The 21509-nt window shown below is 39.7% G+C and overlaps 1 long non-coding RNA gene across 1 annotated transcript; it reads right to left on the reverse strand.

Moving 5' to 3' along the window:
- Window positions 1-1328: 1328 nt before the first annotated feature.
- LOC135095567 (uncharacterized) lies at window positions 1329-21192 on the reverse strand. The gene is made up of 4 exons (XR_010264438.1): window positions 18535-21192; window positions 16296-16407; window positions 12780-12877; window positions 1329-3677 (listed from the first exon to the last, which is right to left on the reverse strand). It is a non-coding gene; the product is annotated as an uncharacterized LOC135095567 (long non-coding RNA).
- Window positions 21193-21509: the final 317 nt, after the last annotated feature.

A 21509-nucleotide genomic window follows, 5' to 3' on the forward strand; every position in this document is an offset into this window, starting at 1 on the left:
GATCAGAATACGCAGCAGTAATTTGGTCACATGAAAAAAAGCACATAAGAAAGTTAGAAGGAATACAGAGAGCAGCAACAAAGATGATAACAGAATTGCAAGATTTGTCATGTGACAGCGACTAGCTAGAGTGCAACTCCCGACCTTGTAAAAGAGACAAGAGAGAGGTGACTTGATTGCATTGTACAGATTGCTGAGTGGGATGGAAAAACTAGATACAGAATATCTCTTTTTAGTAAATGAAAGAGAAACAAAGGGACATGGAAGAAAACTAAAAGTAACCAACTGCAGAAGGGACGTAAAGAAGTTTAGCTTCTCTCATAGAAGCATAAAGGCATGGAATGGACTGGAAGGGGAAGTGGTGTGTGCTACAAATATTCATGACTCTAGGGAAAAGTTGGATAAAAACAGTTATGGAGACAGGACAGTACAAGCTTAGCTCCTCTCCTGTATGTCACAACTAAGTAAACACACACACACACACACACACACACACACACACACACACACACACACACACACACACACACACACCCACACACATTGCATCACTGGTATAACAAACAGAGGATCCTCTTATGATATAAGCAAGTGTTTTGCCACACTGAGCAACAGACAGATGTCATTTAACCAGTGTGTGTGTTAAGTCCTATCAACAGAAGGTGCTTTCCCATCTTTACTGAACAATGTTGCATTTATTTATAGCCCCACAGAACACTAGGAGCAAGATTCTTGACCCCACAGGTATTTTCTTCCTTTTCAGCCTTAAATATCAACTGTATCTGGATTACTTTGGCCACCAGTAATGACTGGCATTGCATTCCACACAGGTTTTAGCACTGCCAACTCATCAGAATTCTGGCATCTCAGTTTGGCATGACAAGAGCACACATGGAGTTACAGGGGAAGGATTAAGGGCAGGGAGTGGCCGAGCACTTGTCAGGCCATAGGGAAAGTACTGAAAACCTGTAGGGAAGCCATTAAAAGCCTCTAACTGTGCCATTGACTATTAAAAGCCACCACACGAAAGAGAACCAAATTAAAAGCAACTTAAGAAAACAATTAAAAACTTGTACAAGACCAATGAAAACACTGAAATTTTTTTTTTTTAAACAGTAGTGTGGTGGTGATTTTGTTTTTTGATTGATTTGTTTTTGTGATTTTTTTGTTTTGTTTGCGTGTTTTTGTTGTGCCAGAGCTATTTATATATAAGTTAGAGTCTTTAACTTCTAGTCAATGTTACATGCCTAAAAGTTAGTTTTTGTATGTAACTTAGTCATTATATGTAAGTTAGTCTCATTTCTTTCCTCTATACAAGTCATGTACACACACACACACACACACACACACACACACACACACACACACACACACACACACACACACACACCACCAACAGGAGGAGGAAGGGCAGTGAGGGAAGCAAGGACTCCCTGACAAGGAGGACCCCACTAAGATGTGGCAGGATTGGAGGAGGCCACAAGTGCACTGAGGGAAGCTGCCACAGAGCCATCAGAAGCTGTCATGTGGCTGTCATCTACCCAGCAAGTTTCCATACATGGTTACTGGCAAGATACAGGTGTGGAGGTGCATGTTTGGGTGTCTGTGTGTGTGTACAGGGAGTCCTCTATTTATAACTGCCTGACTGTTTGAATGTCTGTTGTTTGGTGGTCAAGATGCTGGCAGTACTTGTTACTGATTAATATTAAGTTGGGTCAGGTTGCAGTGAATAAGTGGTAAGAGAGAGAGAGAGAGAGAGAGAGAGAGAGAGAGAGAGAGAGAGAGAGTACTGTATTTCTTTCCACATAAAAACATAATCAAAACTGGTTTGTTTATCATTACTAGTTTGTTCATCCACCTGTTCCCAGTTTATTCATCCATCTGTTCCCTGTTCATTCATCCAGTTCAGTTCCACGTTGTTCGTTTGCTCTTCCATCTAACCTCCGTGACCACAGGACTGAGTGGGGGGTGGGACTGCTGACAACCATGGTGGTGGGTCTGGTCATGCCACAGCCTCATCCTGGTTTGGTGTAGCTGTGGTGATGTGCTTAGTGGTGGGAAGTTATTAGATAGCTGGACAGGAGGTGTGGGAGAGAGAGAGGTTAGGGACAGCTAGGAATTACAGAGGCGGCTGAAGGGAGTCTTGGGATAGGAGCGATGGCATGTTGGATGGCTGAGGAGGGAGCCATGGAACACAAGAGGGCCGTGAGGAAATGTTGCAGGGAAATGTGTCACAAGAAATTAAACAGGATAAATGAGAGTAAGGAATGTGAAAGTGAAGGGATGAGAGAGAAAAGCGGGTATGGGAGAAGCAGTAATGCCCAGCATGTGTGTGGGAGCAGGCAGAGTGAGAGGAACTGTCAGGGAAACTGAAAAAACAATACTTGTCCTTATGTGTAGCAAGACTGCAAGCACTGATGGAATAATTGCACTGATTTGTTACAGTAAAGAGAGATGGAAGCTTGGATGGTTCTAAGTAGTACCTGGTGAGTGGATGCAGGCACTCATTGTATTTTTACAAAGGGATAAGCATTGCAGGAATGTGAAAAAAAAGTTAGTGGGATAACTTTGTTTAGTGTGTCAGGAAAAGTGTGTGGGAGAGTCTTAAACTGACAGATTAATGGTCAGTTAGATAAATATATCTTGAAGAATAAATATATTATATTGCACATACATACTTATATACTATGTTAATGTCTTTTGGAAATTAACAAGTTTTCTAGTGTAACAATTCATGCCCTCAAGTGGAGGAAAAAAAAAAAAAAACAGGATTAGCCTAATGCCCTCAGGTAAAAAATTAAAGCCAGGACTGACCCAAATTAACCAAGTTTGAGGTGAAACTTGCACATAGATGCCCTGTCTGAGTCACTCAGACACCTTAATGTTTCACCTTAATTTTTTTTTTTTTTTTTTAGGGCGAATCTAGGCTTTTTTTTTTTTTTTTTTTTACCATGGCACGAATTGCTTACCACGAAATACAGTAAAATCTCTCTCATCCAGCATTCGAGTATCCGGCACATTTTTCCCCAAAAAATCAATAAAAAAATTAATGTGTACTCATAAAATCGATTAAAATTCCCGTGCGAGGCATACTTTGTCCCCTCACCACCAGAGCGCACTGCTTCGCGCCACCCGCAGCCCACTGCACTGTGTTTGCACAGTGACTCAGTCCCGCGTGTGCACTGTTTATCGCCTGACGCCTTCATCATGCCTAAAGTTGTAGAAAAGAGGAAGTGTGTTGTGCTTACACTTAAGCAGCTGATCAGATCAGCTGCTGATTAAGATCAGCTGATCTTTGTTATGGTAAGATGCGTGAGTGTAGGGTGGTGATTGTGGACATAATTTCACTTCTATTCAAGTATCCAGCAATATTCAAGTATCCAGCATGTCGGCAGTCCCGTTGATGCCGGATAAGAGGGTTTTTACTGTATTTATTTTACATCAGACCATACTGTAATTGATCAAACTATATATTTCACATATATATAAGAACAGTCACAAATGTATTTATTACCAAAGACACAAATCATATAGCAAAGCATCCTAGTCTAGACATTACACTGGAGACAGTCAGCAGATGGAGCTTGAGACTCGTACTGCAGCAGGCAACACACCAGGCTGCAGCACCAGGTAGGGAGGACACCCACCACTGGCTGCAGACATCCTCATGTCAGACCCTGCAATGAGTTATCACTATCACCACCACCACCACCAGCTTTGATTGCAGACAGGATGTGCACTGGCAGAAGACAAACCTGCAAAAAAGCAATGCAACTTGAGCAAACTAGTTATGAAGACTGAGCTTATTCTGTATCACTCACACACTAATTCTTGACATGCAAACTTGAATTTTCACAAACTTTTTACTCCCTTTCCTAGCCTATCAGGTGGCCCAGACAATCCTGAAACATCCCACAACTCTTCCATATCTATTTCTCTTCTTCTATATTCATGAATTCCCAAAAAAATATCCTTATCTTTCACCAAATACCTTTCACATGCACATAACAATAAAAATCTGAGCTACATATCCTCTCCTCTTATTTTTCCTTGATCACTGGAAATCATTTCTTGTATCTCTCTTCATTAATATTTCACAATACCTCACTGACAAGACTCATCCACACCACAATTAACAGGAGCTCCACACATCCACTTATCCAGCCATCTGTTGCATCTCTTGCTGTCTTGTACCACTATTTTTAAAGTTACTGCTCTTGTAATCTTGGTAAGTGCATGCCTCTCCTCCTCCTCCTCTTCCTCTACCTTCTTTGTGAAACAAGTAATTAGCAATCATATTAATCACTTTCCTCTTATCCTGCACACACACACACACACACACACACACACACACACACACACACACACACACCATGACCAGTTCAACATTAATCACACTCTCAACAATACTCTGAATATAAAAATTACACAGTCGAGATTCCCTTATCAAAAATTCCTGAGACTGAAAGTGCTGCAGATTTCAAATTTTCCCAGTTTTTCAAATATTTTCATGTTGATTCGTAAAATGGAACAGCTGGCGGGGTGCCATCAAGGTTTGCATATACTCTCAATGTGGCTTCACAATGGCCACAATTAATATTAAAGTGTAAACATGACAGTGCACCCACAGAACAAAGTTTCAATGCACAAAAAGTAGCAAATTGTTACCCATGGATATTCACATGCCTTGAAGATGCCATGCTTAGTCTTTGAATCACAGAGAGACTGCCTGACACAGCAGACCAGGATGTCTCTTCTGTGCTTCCCTGCCTGTGTCCCCCTTGCTGCTACCTTCTCATTTCAAGGCTCAAATTTAATTCTTACATTATAATGGGTCCTGGCTGGCAAGTTTAACAAAGAGTGCTGTGATGGCCCTTGTTTAACCCTATTGTCTGCACCTTTCCTGGATTTTCGCTCTTCCCGACCAGGGAATCATGTATTAAGTACGAGTAAACATCACCAGACAAACAATATTATATGGGTCGCCTCATGGCAAAAGGCACCAACATATTGTACAGCACCATTCTGTCCAATTACCTGAAGTGTAGTACATATTACTTGCAATGTTGGCCATGATTTTTCCTAACACCATTGCTCATACCTGCATTCTCCACATCACTATCGGCATTTCACATCAGATTAACACGTATGCACATGTATACACACCGAACAACAACCATGGCAGCCAACCTTGAATGATATCATGCATAGGAAGACAGGGGAAGTTGGACATCTCATGTTTGTCTGGTTTCATCAAGCTACCAGACATTGATTTGGAAAACTGAAACTACCATTGTATAAAAGCTGCATCTCTAGAGTATAAATTGGTTACAGTAAACTATGCATAAAATATGAAAAATACTTAAATAAATAAACGTGACTAACCATTTTCTTTGTTTCTTCAACTCCTTATTGTTCCTGCAATGTTGCTGGCATTGAATCATCACTCACTGCCTCAGAATCACCACATTTTGTTATTTTCTTGGTACATGACACAACAGTACAAAAATATGCAGGTGCTGATGAGTGACAATAACATAAAGCCTGCCTGTGTAACAAGGGAGTGCAGGGAGACAAGGAGAGCAATGATTTCCTGTGAACTGGTAATTCAGTCATGTTCTTAATTGGCAACAATGTCTCGTGAACACCATGGTAGGCTTAGTTTTCCTAAATATCATTATAGAAGCCAGATAATATCTGCTGACGGAAACAGTGGCTTCACCCTTCATCAAGGCTTGGGGTTGCACCCTGTACTTTTATAGTATGTGACACACACACACACACACACACACACACACACACACACACACACACACACACACACACACACACATTATTACTATTATTGCTGTTTTTATTATTATTATTATTATTATTATTATTATTATTATTATTATTATTATTCAATAATGCAGAGAGAGAGAGAGAGCATTATGAACCTGCAGGTAGATGTTATGAATACTACTATGGGATTGCAATGGATGAATATCTGCTTACTTAGCTAAACAAGTTTTAGCCACACTGAAAAAGTGTTACCAGGATCTGGGCCAGGGAATCAACTTACACGTATCCCACCAAACACTTTCCCCAAACTCCACCCCTTTGAAATTGGTTTCATTTGGTAGTTGAATTTTAATGCAAAACAGAAAACAGCAAAATTATAGTTCGAAAGTAATTATTTGTGATTTTAAGGAAAACAACTGAAATTCATATGAGATGAGCAAGCCAATTATTACTTCTACATTTTTGCAGAATATGTTGTGATTTGAAGCCACATAGATATCAAAATAAATTTCAAAATGGATGTTTGTTGTAAGACAAATGTTTTTTTTATTTATTTCTATTCCATCTCTCTCTCTCTCTCTCTCTCTCTCTCTCTCTCTCTCTCTCTCTCTCTCTCTCTCTCTCTCTCTGCTTAATATATATATATATATATATATATATATATATATATATATATATATATATATATATATATATATATATATATATATATATATATATATATATATATATATACACACAGTAAAATCCCTCTCATCCAGCATTCAAGTATCTGGCAGCTTCAAGTATCCGGCACATTTTTCCCCGAGCCTTAAAATCAATAAAAAAGCAATGTGTACTCATAAAATCGATTAAAACTCCTGTGCGAGGCATACTTTGTCCCCTTGCCAGCAGAGCGCACTGCTTCGCGCCACCTGCGACCCACTGCACTGTGTTTACTCAGTGACTCAGTCCTGCGTGTGCACTGTTTATCGCCTGACGCCTTCATCATGCCTAAAGTTGTAGAAAAGAGGAAGCGTGTTGTGCTTACACTTAAGCATCTGATCAGATCAGTTGCTGATTAAGATCAGCTGATCTTTGTTATGGTAAGATGCGTGAGTGTAGGGTGGTGATTGTGGACATAATTTCACTTCTATTCAAGTATCCGGTAATATTCAAATATCTGGCATGTCGGCGGTCCTGTTGATGCCGGATAAGAGGGATTTTACTGTATATATATATATATATATATATATATATATATATATATATATATATATATATATATATATATATATATATATATATATATATATATATATATATATATATATATATATATATATATATATATATATATATATATATATATATATATATATATATATATTTTATGTAGGAGGGACACTGGCTAAGGGAAATAAAGATCCAATAAAAAAAATGCCCACTGAGATGCCAGTCCCATAAAAGAGTCAAAGCAGTAGTCAAAAATTGATGAATAAGTGTCTTAAAACCTCCCTCATGAAGTAATTCAAGTCATAGGAAGGTGGAAAGACAGAAGCAGGCAGGGAGTTCCAGAGTTTACCAGAGAAAGGGATGAATGATTGAGAATACTGGTTAACTCTTGCATTAGAGAGGTGAACAGAATAGGGGTGAGAGAATGAAGAAAGTCTTGTGCAACGAGGCCGCGGGAGGATGGGAGGCATGCAGTTAGCAAGATCAGAAGAGCAGTTAGCATGAAAATAGCGGTATAAGACAGCTAGAGATGCAACATTGCGGCGGTGAGAGAGAGGCTGAAGACAGTCAGTTAGAAGAGAAGAGTTGATGAGACGAAAACTCTTCTAGACAAGGTGGAATCAAAAGCTTTTCATCTCATATATATATATATATATATATATATATATATATATATATATATATATATATATATATATATATATATATATATATATATATATATATATATATATATATATATATATATATATATATATATATATATATATATATATATATATATATATATATATATATCAAACTTTATACTTTTACTTTATCAAGAGAGCAAACCTTAGTTTTACAGAAACAAATGATCATAATGCCTGGCTGCAATAAGCAATGACATCTCTGAGCTGCTCTAGTTCAAGCTGCTATGATTACAATGAGGGGAATGGCAACTGTTTGGAGATGGATTGGAGGCTCAATTCCTCATCCAATGTAGAATCCAGTGACCTCATGAGCTTCCCTAGGTGTAATCCTGCACTCAGTAGTTTTCTCCGTCAGTGTCAGTGTGGCCATGAACATTATTAATACATACAAACAACTGGACAACAAACACATGTACAGTATTTTTCTAACCAGGATTTCCATCCCCTGATTAGCAAAGAGCACAGAGGACAAGCCATTTTAAGAGGAAAGCTCAGTGAATGAGATGATTCACAACTTCCTCAAAGTCAGGCAACTGTTGGTATATCACAGAATTTTCCTACTTTAATGGCCTTCTCAGTGGAAACTGAACATCAGCACAAAGTTACTATCAGTGTTAGATGGCATTCACAAGTTTTGCTGTATGGAGACAAGTTCACTCTACATACCACATGCTCTTCTCACCAAATAAAACTATAATAAAATCTTTATAATTATTATCCATATAGTATATCCATATAGCATTGCAGGCTAATATGAGTAGCCTTTTGTTAGCATATAAATCTATAAGTATACTTTTACTTAAATGATGTATACCCATATAACATTGCAGGCTAACAGCCTCTGTCAGGGAATAAATCTGTAATCTTTATATAAACTGTATAATATATCCATATAGCACTGCAGGCTAATAGTCTGTATCAGCAAAGGAAAGTATAATAGATGTACATTTACATCATTTTATGTATATAATGCATTTATATGCATTATATACATAAAGCATAGCACGTAAATAGCCTCTGTCAACAAATAAAGTGTAATAAATATACATTTACTCTGGCTATATAATATATCTATATAACAATGCAGGTTAACAAGCTTTGTTTGCAAATAATGCTAGGGCATTCACTGTCCACATGCAAGATTTTGTGTGCACTGTATCAAAGTTTATTCTCTGATCTATTATGTCAGTTCCTCCCTTAGTACAATCAGGCAATCTATGTATGGCTGGCTTTCCTGTACCATCGTCCTTGATAATTCCTAATATTAAAGGGGGTACTGAGAAGCAATACTTTTTTTCTTTTGGTGGTACTACATGATAATTCAGTCATTTCCTCATAATCTTTAGTGCGGTACACCCAGTATGGTCTCTTCCTTTCCAGTGACTGCCTTTATCTCGTGTGGTATGCCTTTCCTCATGCAATCTACAGTACCTATGCCAGCAATACCTTGTGTTTGAAGCCACTCAAACAACTCTAGGCTGGTACAGTCTGTCTACATCACTACTAAGGTCTACATATTCTTGTATCTGCCTTACAAGAACCTTCACTGTTGGAAGTGAGCCACAGATGTGGTGGGGTCCAGGCTCTCCGGAAGGTTTACCTGAGTGTACTATCATCCTGAAGATGAATGGAATTCTTACTGTGTTCACAAATTTATACAACAGGGCCATATCGCTTCGGTTTGCTCTTATTGTACTGGCTGAATGTTGTTTGATTTCTACAAGAATATAAAGTTTTATCAATGGTCAAGAAGTCACCTGACTCCAACACTGAACAGGCATGGTCATTAAAATTTTTAAAAAGATCCCTGACTACTGCAGACCAGTCATGTAGCCATCTCTGAGGCCTGGTATCAATGTTGTCAAAAGTTAGGTTTTGCATATAAAAATCCAAATCTATTCAGACATTACTGCACCAAATACAGGGTGATCAAACTCTTCCATGAAATGTTTAGTATTCGTTTTGGCCTAATAAACCACATGCATACAGCAAACCCTCCTAAAAAAAATAAATAAATAAATAAATAAAAATAAATAAATAATGCAATCTGTTACCCTGATATGTGATGGGAGTTTATCATTATCTGAAGACCTCTGAGAAATTTCTACAATTATACCATCAGTTTTCTGATTAGTATAGTGCACAACTTTGGAAATCATATCAGATGTTATGAACAAGTTGTAGGCCATTTCTTCTGAATTTACTGACCTCGCATCTCTAGACAACAGGTCAGTGAATTAACTAACTTGTTTGTTACTAATGTCTTGTTATTTCTCTGTGGGAGCCACTCTTCATAATTATTATGAAGAGTGGCTCCCACAGAGAAATAACAAGACACTAGTAAGAAACAGGTTAGTTAATTCACTGACCTGTTGTTTAGATGAAAGTAAATGTGATAATTATGTATTACCGTGCAAACTATGGGAATATGAAATCTCAGATGTAGACAAATCTACGATGCTGGCCAGTAGTATGGAAGGTAGACCAACTGTGAACATATCCAGTGTTATAGAATGTTTGATAGATACCAGGTCAGTAAATTCAGAAGAAATGGCATGGGACTTGTTCATAGCATCTGATATGATTTCCAGTATTGTTCACCATACTAATCAGAAAATTGAAGGTATATTTGCTAATGTTTTGCTCTTTCTCTGTAGGAACCACTCTTCATAATCTATGTCATCATTCACTTCCTTGTCACTATCAAATTCTATGGCAAGACCAGCTTCGTCACGTATCACATCTGCCAAATCTTCGTCAGTCTTCTATAAAGTCTAGGGCTGTGTCTGTAGAGTCTAGTGTAAGCACTAGGGAATCATACACCCAGTAAGAGCACCCACTCATGTAAGCTGATACGCTCTTGTCTGCACGCCGCAGTGCATATTTAGCAAAACTTGCAAGGTTTTTATTTTGTGGGGGGTAGCTAGCTCAGCCCTCCCTCACCCACTGCTGTGATGTCATGAGTGGCTAACTCCTGATTGGCTGCTGCCTGCCTCCCAACTCTCTCTCTCTCTCTGAGCCATTGTAATCCTACTATTGTCTGTTACAATGATTTCTTCTTTCATTCCTCTCTCTCTCTTTCTCTGAGCCATTGTAATCCTACTACTGTCTGTTACAATGATTTCTTCTTTCGTTCCTCTCTCTCTCTCTCTCTCTCTCTCTCTCTCTCTCTCTCTCTCTCTCTCTCTGAGTCATCGTAAACCTACTATTGTCTGTTACAATGATATCTCTCTCTCTTTCTCTCTCTCTCTCTCTCTCTCTCTGAGTCATCGTAAACCTACTATTGTCTGTTACAATGATATCTCTCTCTCTCTCTCTCTCTCTCTCTCTCTCTCTCTCTCTCTCTCTCTCTCTCTCTCTCTCTTTCTGAGTCATCATAATCCTACTATTGTCTGTTACAATGATCCATCCTCTCTCTTTCTCTTTCCCTTTCTCCTTTTACCTTCTAGTTTCATGGATAGCATGTATACAAAGCTTTGGTGATGAACTTGTCAATCATGTCTGAGTCAACTCAGTGTCCAGTAAAACAGTTGATGTGGGTGGGGGTGGCTGGGTATGTTGTTGAGTGGAGGGTGGAAGTTGTTTCCATGGCATCTCCCACCTGAAATCGTTTCCAATGTAGCCACTCACTCACCCAACCTCTCAGATCATAGTAACAGATAAGAGTGGGATTACCATGTCTCAGAGAGAGAGAGAGAGAGAGAGAGAGGAGAGAGAGAGAGAGAGAGAGAGAGAGAGAGAGAGAGAGAGAGAGAGAGAGAGAGAGAGAGAGAGAGAGAGAGAGAGAGAGAGAGAGAGAGAGAGAGAGAGAGAGAACCTAAGCACCTTTTGAAAATACGCTTCCCGTCACTGAAATCTTCCATATAACTGCCTTGCACATCAGTTGAGATTAGCGTGATTTTTGGTAGTTTTTAATTTTATGTGTTGTGTCATCACGAGATTGAACCGAGCTACTGGACTTAACTTAGCACTCAAGTTATGTCTTTAAAGTTTTATCGTGAGGTTATGCAGGAGAGAAAGTAGAACACACACAACACACACACAAACACTGATCACACAGCCTGATTGTGTGACATGCACCCTGTTATCCCCCACTTACGAGTCATGTGTTCTTATATTTATATGTGAAATACTGCAGGAAAGAGAATAATAACTATACTAAAATTATATACCAAAACACACACACAAAAAAAAAAAATAAATACATAAATAAAAATAAATAAATAAATAAAATTGTGCGGCTGGCAAGGTGGCAGCCATTGGCAGTGGACTCACTGATCACTGATTTCTGTCTGTTGTCATACTGCTTTGCAAGTGATCAAAATATAAGTATAACATTTTATAGATTAGACCTTTTTTTTTTTTTGAGATTTTTTTTACACAGTCATTCTTTGTCAAATATTGAATGACATAGTAAGAATAATTTTCTAAAACTCTTGTTTAGATTTTTTTATTTATGAAAAATTAGCTAGGGTGGGTCATTTTCAACCCATGCTACAGAGTATAGGGTTAAGAGGGTTTGGTAGTTGTGAGAGTGGAAGGGAGACAGGAAGATCAGAGACATCCATGACACAGGTGGCCAAGGCTGCACCAGCGCTGGGCATGGCTGTCACTCCCAAGCAAAGAAAGTCTCTGGGTGAAAAAGGAAGACAGATACAGGAACAGTAAGCTGATAGGACATATGCATTGTAAAACCTGAGCTGCTGTGCCCTCTTTCTCTTAGTCAGAAGAGGCTTGTGAGTTGCAGGGTGACAGGGAGTGACAGCTGTTCCAAGCACTGAGCAGCCTTTGCCACCTGTGTGATGGCTGCTTCTGATCTTCCCATCATCCTTCCAGTCTGACTGTTACTGATCTCCTCTTGAACGATCACAATCACAATCACAACACTCTTATATAATGTGAGGAGAATTATGAAATGATTAAGTTGTAGCAAGGGGGAAACAAGCAGGGCAGTGTGGGAAAGACATCTCCCGCTGTGCCTGGGTGTTACTATCAGTGTCGAGGATTAAAAAACTGAGCATTGCATCTTCAGAGCATGCAAGTTAGAGATAGAGGACCTCAACTGTACCAGCACAACACAGTATTCACCTGACTTGGTTCCTACAAGGCACCAGTGAGGTGTGCTTGTTGCTCCTCAGTTATGGAGGTCTCCCAAGGTCTCTTCTGCTTGCTCTCCGCATTACCATCTGCAGGAAACACACAATCAACACTGCAGCATTCCACAGCATGGGAGGCACAACAGAATACACTGATATGTACATTCGAGAAAGGAAAAAGATTAAAGGAGCAGACTGTGCCATTTCTACCCAGTACATGTTGGTTCTGGGAGACAGGAAAGATGTGATAAATAGTAGTAGTAGTAGTAGGACAAGATAGCTATTGTGCCATTTTGACCCAGTACATGTTGGTCCGGGAGTCAGGAAAGATGTGGTAAGTGGTGGTGGTGATGGTGGTGGTAGAAGTAGAAGTAGTAGTAGTAGTAGGGCAACACAGCTAAGTAATTTTTTCATACCCTTATCTCTGGCACAGCAATCTACAAGTCTCTCTATACGCCAGACCAGCAATCCTACATGGGGAGGTCCAGACAACACACACACACACACACACTGGAAGCAGCATTTCGCCAGCACTGTAAGATCAGCTACCTACAGGCTGTACATGCTGCGCAGACTCAGGTTGCTGGGAATGCCAACAGATGAGTTAAGGGAGGTGTACCTCACTTTATCTCCCCAAACTCATGTATGTCTCACACACACTCAACAGCTACAGCTAGAGAGTGTGCAGAAAAGGGTGTGCAGGGTCATCCTTGGCCCTGCCTACACCACCCTGAGTTTGACCAGACTATCCACCAGGCACCGAGAGGCTCTGGAGAAGTTTGGAAGGGGACTACTGCATCATCCATGTCTCAGACACATGCTGCCGCCTGACGCGCCTCGCCCGGTCCGTGCCACCAGACACCACAACAAGATAACGCCCCTAAAGGCGCCGCACACGGACCGGTACAGACTCCCACCATGGTGTGAGCCATCAATCAATAGTCCCTTCTAGATTAGACTTACCTTTAGGATTAATGTTAGGTATTTCCCCACCCCCTCTGTACATTTTTAGTTTGTTAACTGCCTAAACAATAAACCGTTTATTATTATTATTATTATTATTATTATTATCATTATTATTATTATTATTATTATTGCACACACACACACACACACACACACACACACACACACACACACACAAGATCTACAAGCTGTGAGTGACTTAGATGTCAGAAAAGGCACAGGGATGCAATGAAAGACGGTGTATCATGGCGGGTGTTGAAAGAATGTAGACACCAACTAGTGGAGCCAATTAGGAACATGGTGAACAGTTCACTGCAAGAAGGAACAGTGCCTCAGAAAAGGAGAAGAGCTAGTGCAGTGTCTACCTATAAAGGAGGTGACAAGATGAAGCCACTAAACCACAAGCTGGTATCATCAACTGGTGTCACAGGTAAACTCTGGAACTGTAATAAAAAACAAGTGGATGCAGTATTTGGGAGGCAATAAGGCAAGAGAATAATTACATGGGAAGTCAGGTTAGCCTCTCATGTTTCTGAAAGCACAGAAATGCAGTGTTTGCCATTGACACAACTGGCCACAATGTTCTATCTTTAATTTTCTCTCTCTTGTAATGTTTTTCCACCAATTTGTCACCCACCTACTCTCCTCTCTCTCTCTCTCTCTCTCTCTCTCTCTCTCTCTCTCTCTCTCTCTCTCTCTCTCTCTCTCTCTCTCTCTCTCTCTCTCTCTCTCTCTCTCTCAGTTTCACTCCTCGCAATCTCTCAATAACCCTGCAGTGTTCTATCTTTAATTCTCTCTCTCTCTCTCTCTCTCTCTCTCTCTCTCTCTCTCTCTCTCTCTCTCTCTCTCTCTCTCTCTCTCTCTCTCTCAGTGTTTTTCCCATCAATTTCCATCACCTATTCACTCTCCTTGCTCTATCGTGGTTGTTTCTTGCCCCGGCTAACAAAGAGGCTGTGCTTGCTTTGATCCTGTCACTGTGGTATGCAACAATTCACAGCACCAAAGACAATGTGAGGAACTTTTATAAGTAAACACAAGTGAGAAGGGGGTAAAAAAATAATTGACTGCAGTTTATAGGCAATGCAATGTTAGGAGGTGGTGGCAGGACATCCTCTTTTAGAGATTTTGGTGAAACTTTTACTGTTACCTTGGACATATTAAAAGCTTTTGATAGAGTCTGGCACAAAGCTTTGATTTCCAAACTACCCTCCTACGGCTTCTATCCTTCTCTCTGTAACTTCATCTCAAGTTTCCATTCTGACCGTTCTATTGCTGCTGTGGTAGACAGTCACTATTCTTCTCCTAAATCTGTTAACAGTGGTGTTCCTCAGGGTTCTGTCCTGTCATCCACTCACTCTCTTCTTATTATTCTTCTAAACTAAACTTCTTGACCTATCCTCTCCTACGTTGATGATACCATCCTGCACTTTTCCACGTCTTTTCATAGACTTCCGACCCTTCAGGAAATAAACATTTCAAGCAGGGAAGCCACAGAATGCTTGACTTCTGATCATTCTAAAATTTCTGATTGGAGAAGAGCAAACTTGGTATTGTTTAATGCCTCAAAAACTCAATTCCTCCATCTATCAACTCGACACAACCTTCCAGACAACTATCTCCTCTTCTTCAGTGACACTCAACTGTCCCCCTCTTCTACACTGAACATCCTCAGTCTGTCCTTTACTTATAATCTGAACTGGAAACTTCACATCTCATCTTTAGGTAAAACAGCCTCTATGAAATTAGGCGTTCTGAGTCGTCTCCACCAGTTTTTCTAACCCCCCCCACCCCCAGTTGCTAATTCTGTACAAGGGTTTTATCCATCCATGTATGGAGTATGCTTCACATGTCTGGGGGGGGGTTTCCACTCATACCGCTCTTCTAGACAGGGTGTAATCAAAAGCTTTTTGTCTCATCAATTCCTCTCCTCTAACTGACTGTCTTCAGCCTTTCTCTCATCACCTCAATGTTGCATCTCTAGCTGTCTTCTACCACTATTTTCATGCTAACTACTCTTCTGATCTTGTTAACTGCATGCCTGCCCTCCTCCTGTGGCCTCGCTGCACAAGACTCTTCTTTCTCTCACCCCTATTCTGTCCACCTCTCTAATGCAAGAGTTAACTAGTATTCTCAATCATTCATCCCTTTCTCCAGTAAACTCTGGAACTCCCTGCCTGCTTCTGTATTTCCACCTTCCTATAACTTGAATTCCTTCAAGAAGTCTCAAGACACTTATAATTCAATTTTTGACTACCTCTTGGGACCCTTTTTTGGGACTGGCATCTCAGTGGGCTTTTTTTATTTATTGGATTTTTGTTGCCCTTGGCCAGTGTCCCTCCTACATAAAATGTGGATGAGATAGATGAAGAGAAAAGTAGGAATTTAAAGCAAGGCAACAAGGAAAGAAAAGAAGAAATGTTAGAGAAAAGAAAAGAAAGAAAAGGAAGGAGGAAAGGAAGAGAAAGAGGAAGTACCAAAGAGATATATAGGAGGAGGAGGAAGAGGATCCAAGTGCATGAAGAATGATAAAGAAAGGACTTACTAGTTACTGGTTACACTTGCAACAACACGACCCCACATCTAACACCTCATGGTCATTTGATTCAAGCCACTCATCGGCTGACCAGCCCATCTCAGCTTCAAGGGGACTCAATCTGAAAAGAATAATAAATAATGGAAATAGGTGGTACTTTCAATCTTCAAGACACATTGAAAATCTTTTAAAATAGTAGTGAATAATTTACTGTCCCAGTTTAATTGGGAAATGCAAATCGTCAAAATAGTGAAATGTAAACACCTAGTAACTGTTGGAGTCATTGTGTCTATCACTCAGTGGAAGGAGAGCTAAAAAGTTGTGGTACATGTATGCACACTGCTGCTAATCAATTTTTTCTTCCTCAGCTACATATCACATAACATTCAACACCTGATAACTAACTACTATCTATAAGTAAAACACTGAAACTACACACATCATTATTATCATCTTTCTCTCTCTCTCTCTCTCTTTCTCTCTCTCTCTCTCTCTCTCCAAGGATGATTCTAAATTAACAGTCACCTGCTTTCCTTCACCAACAAGAAATACATTCATCGGAGTTGCTGCTTCCTTATGATTCACATAAGTAATCAGTGCCTTAGTCCAAGTTCCTTCATCCTGAACAGCACACAGCAATCCAAGTTTAGCACTCCTTACAGATTCACAATGGCCTCTATCTGTAAAGTAAGTTTGTAGAGCTGTTTGTAAAGATGAGTAGGAATTGTAAAAATCAACAAACTGGGACTCTGCCTGTTCTCTGTACTACATGATATGCACAAGATATCTTGAAGTACTCAAGGTCTCGGAGCCTTAGATGTGACCTCTCCAGCTCTTGGTATATTACAAGGTGTGTCAAGTATTTGTACTTCATGTATCAAGCCACATACAGGCTTGTTACATGTTCCACAGGCCTTGAGGTTGTAACACGAAGCTGTGTGTGTGTGTTTAGTGTTCATGCCATTACAGACAAGAGCTGCAGTAGCTTTATAGCTTTGGGAAAACCACAAATTATATACAGCTCTTCCAGCACTCCTGGAAACTTTTCAAGAGTGAACTCTGACACAATTCACTCTTCAAATTCAAATGTGATTCACAATTAATTGATTTCTTAGACAAGTCTGCGACAAAAATGGCAGCCATGAAACAGTACCTGTAAGTAAATGTTGCTAATGAGTGTCCCAGGTGTATGTGTGAAGAAGCACCTCAGCACTGGCAAGATTGTGCTGTGGATGTGAAATCTCTGCCTCGTGACTCACAACCAGTCATATTTTGCATCATGTGCCACTTGTGTACAAGTTGCTGCAGCTTCCACGTGTGTGTTGTGCTGCTCACAATACACATGACACACCAGCATCATTCATCACCAACTCCAGTAACTCTGCTGAATCATCATGGCTGACAAAAACCATCTTCCTTTTGTAGACACGGAAAGTATTGACAAGCTTCATTAGCAAGCCGAGAGCCTCAGTTTCATTAGACACAAAATGAATGTGACCTGCTACTCTGGTAGTGACTGCTGCTGCTTCACATAATGCTGAGATCACTATTAATACATCTAGAAGAGGAAGCAACATTTGTGTTAGCTGGTCAAGCAGTTCTGTCCACCTTGAGCTCACCAGTACAGCCTGCACATCAAAATCTGGCTGGCCACATTTCCTTCACTCCTCACTCTAAGTTGTAAAAATCTTTACTTCCAAAGAAAAATTTTGCAAAACAGGAGGAGCACGCTGGGTTATCCCAACACCTTCGTCATCAAGCATGATACTCATGCCCATAAAACCTTCCCTACTTGGTTTCTGCCTAACAATTTTTTTTTTTTTTCTTTCATTGAGTTTATAAAGCTGTGAAATACTTCCTCACTTTCCTGATAGTGGTTTCTCTCTCTCATCCAAAGGCTGTGACACATACACTTCCTGCATGGGAAACACACCTACTCATTTCACATTCAGTCTTCCCATTTTTGACAACAAGCAATATTTAATGGGTTCCTACACACACACACACACACACACACACACACACACACACACACACACACACACACACACACCTGCAGGAATTTTTGTTACCCTTAGCTAGTACTCCTCTTAATATATATATATACATATATATATATATATATATATATATATATATATATATATATATATATATATATATATATATATATATATATATATATATATATATATATATATATATATATATATATATAAACTGCAAATAGCACCCATACAGTACTCACCATTTCCTGTAAGTGGCATTGCACAACCATTATCAATCTGTGAAAGGTCCACCGTCACACAGTCTTGTGACACCCTGGACTGGGCACTTGCTGATACCTTAGGTAGAGCAACCCTGGAACCTTCAGGGAGGTTTACTGCAGTTTGAATGAATGTACATATCAGATCAGGGAGGTTTACTGAAAACTTGCAAAGTGAAGAAAAATTAAGTTTGAGTGAATATTGTTAGAGACAAAACTGTAGTGAGATATGTAAGGAACTTATGTCAATAGTACAGAAGAATTACAAAGATCTTACATGGCCCAGGCCATCAATTCAAAGTAAGTGCTTCAGATCTACATAAACAATTCAGGCAACTTCTAAAATCTACATAAACAATTCATGCAGCTTCTATTTCCATCAACGAGTGTCATAAGCCATTCAGCCTGAGTTGGCTTCTTCTCATCCCCAGATGACTCACACTCACTCAACTTATAATGAGAGACCAGAAGCATATTGAAAGTATAATAGTGGCAGTCAGACATGGCATAAACACTGTTGACTACTGACAACTTGACAAGGCTTTCATCACCACGGCACGTGGATACAGCAGCCCAGTTCCTATTGTGTCATTTTTGAGCTAAGTTGTTAGTTTTTACCTCCTAACTCTGCAGCTGTACACACACCCATCAGGACACTAATCTATCATTATTTTCAATATGCAATGCACCTCCAGTTCATAGAGTGAACGGTCTGGTCGTGGCAACTCATAGGTCTATTAGAATCAGTACAGAGGAGAATGACTAAAAGGATACAGGGGATGAGGAGTATTCCTTACGAGACGAGGTTGAAGCTGTTAAATTTACATTCTCTAGAGAGACGTAGGTTAAGAAGGGACCTGATAGAAGTCTTTAAGTGGTATAAGGGTTATAACAAGGGAGATGTAAGCAAAATTCTTAGGATCAGCAAACAGGGTAGAACAAGAAATAATGGGTTCAAGCTTAAAAAATTTAGGTTTAGGAAGGAGATACGAAAAAATTGGTTCTCAAACAGAGTGGTAGATGAGTGGAACGGACTCAGTAATCATGTAGTTAGTGCTAGGACACTAGAGAGCTTTAAGAGAAGATTAGACTGGAACGGACTCAGTAATCATGTAGTTAGTGCTAGGACACTAGAGAGCTTTAAGAGAAGATTAGATAAGTTTATGGATGGGGATAACAGATGGAAATAGGTAGGTGTGTTTCATACAGGGACTGCCACGTGTAAGCCTGGTTGCTTCTTGCAGCTTCCCTTATTTCTTATGTTCTTATGTTCTTATGTTCTAACTCAAGAAATACAGTGTCAGGTACATTGATGAGCCTCCTGTGAACAGCCACAATCCTCAAGTGTGGGAAACCACTCCTACAAGGCTCACCAGTACCAATATTTATAGTGCAAACATTAAAACAGGCATCTTGCACTCATTAAATGCATTTTAAATTCAATTCAACATCATTATATATCTAGTACACAATATTTCAGTTTAAAAAAATGCAATACACTGTAAAATGAAAGGGGACTAAACTAATATGTACAGCAAACACTCAATGTAATGAAAATGAAAATGGATGGAAGGAACATAAATGGGAGGGAAATGGATGGAGGGAAATGAATAGGAGTATGGGACAGGAAAAGAAAATATTTATTTCTTAATGCTTATCCTTCACTCACTTCTCACCCTTGTTGCTTATATTAATTTTATTCTCTCTACTTTCCCCCTATCCTCATCCTCCACTTCCTTGCCCCATGTACTTTCCTTCCTGTCATATCCGTTCCCCCATTTTCTTTTTCTCTTCCTTCCTCTTTCTTCATCTCAAACCTCCCTAGATCACCTCCCCTCCCCTTAACTGTCAGAGAGAGAGAAAAAATTTCATTATAAGTAACAATATTTTGTGCATAGTGCACTACTGCTTCAACTGCACACCTATAGGCCTAGGTTTACAGGCCTAGGCATCTGTACTATGGCTACATTAGATGCATGGTAATGTTAGGCTTGGTTAGGTTAGGTAATGTTAGGCTTGGTTAGGTTAGGTAATGTTAGGCTTTTAGGTTTGGTAATGTTAGGTTAGGTTAGGCTCGGTTAGGTTTGATAATGTTAGGTTGTTAGGTTTAGTTAAGTTAGGTTATGTAAGGTTTTTAGGTTATGGTAGTTTAGGTTTGGTAATGTTAGGTTGTTAGGTTCGGGTGGGTTAGGTAATGTTAGGTTGTTAGATTAGGGTAGGTTAGGTAATGTTAGGACTGCCTTAGAGGCAGGCCAGCATGCCTTCACACAACAAATCAGGAGCACGAAGGAACTGTCATGCTGGGAAAGGCTGAGAAAGTTGTGTCTGTATCTCTCAGCAAAGGAGGGTAAGGTACATCGCCATGTACAGTTGGCAGGTGTTACAACGATTACTAGTGAACCCCTCACATTAATTAAATGGCAGCCACCTTAAACCCAAGAACTGCACGACACTGCACAAGGAAAACACTGCCCGCACATGCACCAGATGGGATCAAACTCTCCTGACAGACAGTTGCTACTTAACAAACTGCGATCAGCACCCATTATCAACCTCTGGCCGCCAAATGGAATCCATGAACGCGTAAGAAGTTGGTGCTGCCATGGTAGCAAGGTTGATAAGTTACACCATCTCCTGAAGTAGTGTAAGTTAACATCACCTTGCCCAAAATCTCTTATATAAATATTTATAAGCACAAAATAACCTTTTTTAATTGTTTACAAGCTTTACCACCAAGAAAGCATGGTTTTGTGATGCATAAAGTTAAATCTTGCATGGAACACTGAAAACAAAACAGGAAAAGGAAGAGGCTGATTTGCCCCACACGTGCACACTCCCCATCCCGCCTCGCAGCAAGAAGTGTGTACTGCGATTAAGTATTCTTTTCATCGCTTCTCCTGCATATATTGAATATTTTCCTTGCATACTTCCACGTTCATGCCTTGAGGCAAGAAAGG

This window comes from Scylla paramamosain, chromosome 49 (genome assembly GCF_035594125.1).
Source record: "Scylla paramamosain isolate STU-SP2022 chromosome 49, ASM3559412v1, whole genome shotgun sequence".
Lineage (NCBI taxonomy): Eukaryota > Metazoa > Arthropoda > Malacostraca > Decapoda > Portunidae > Scylla > Scylla paramamosain.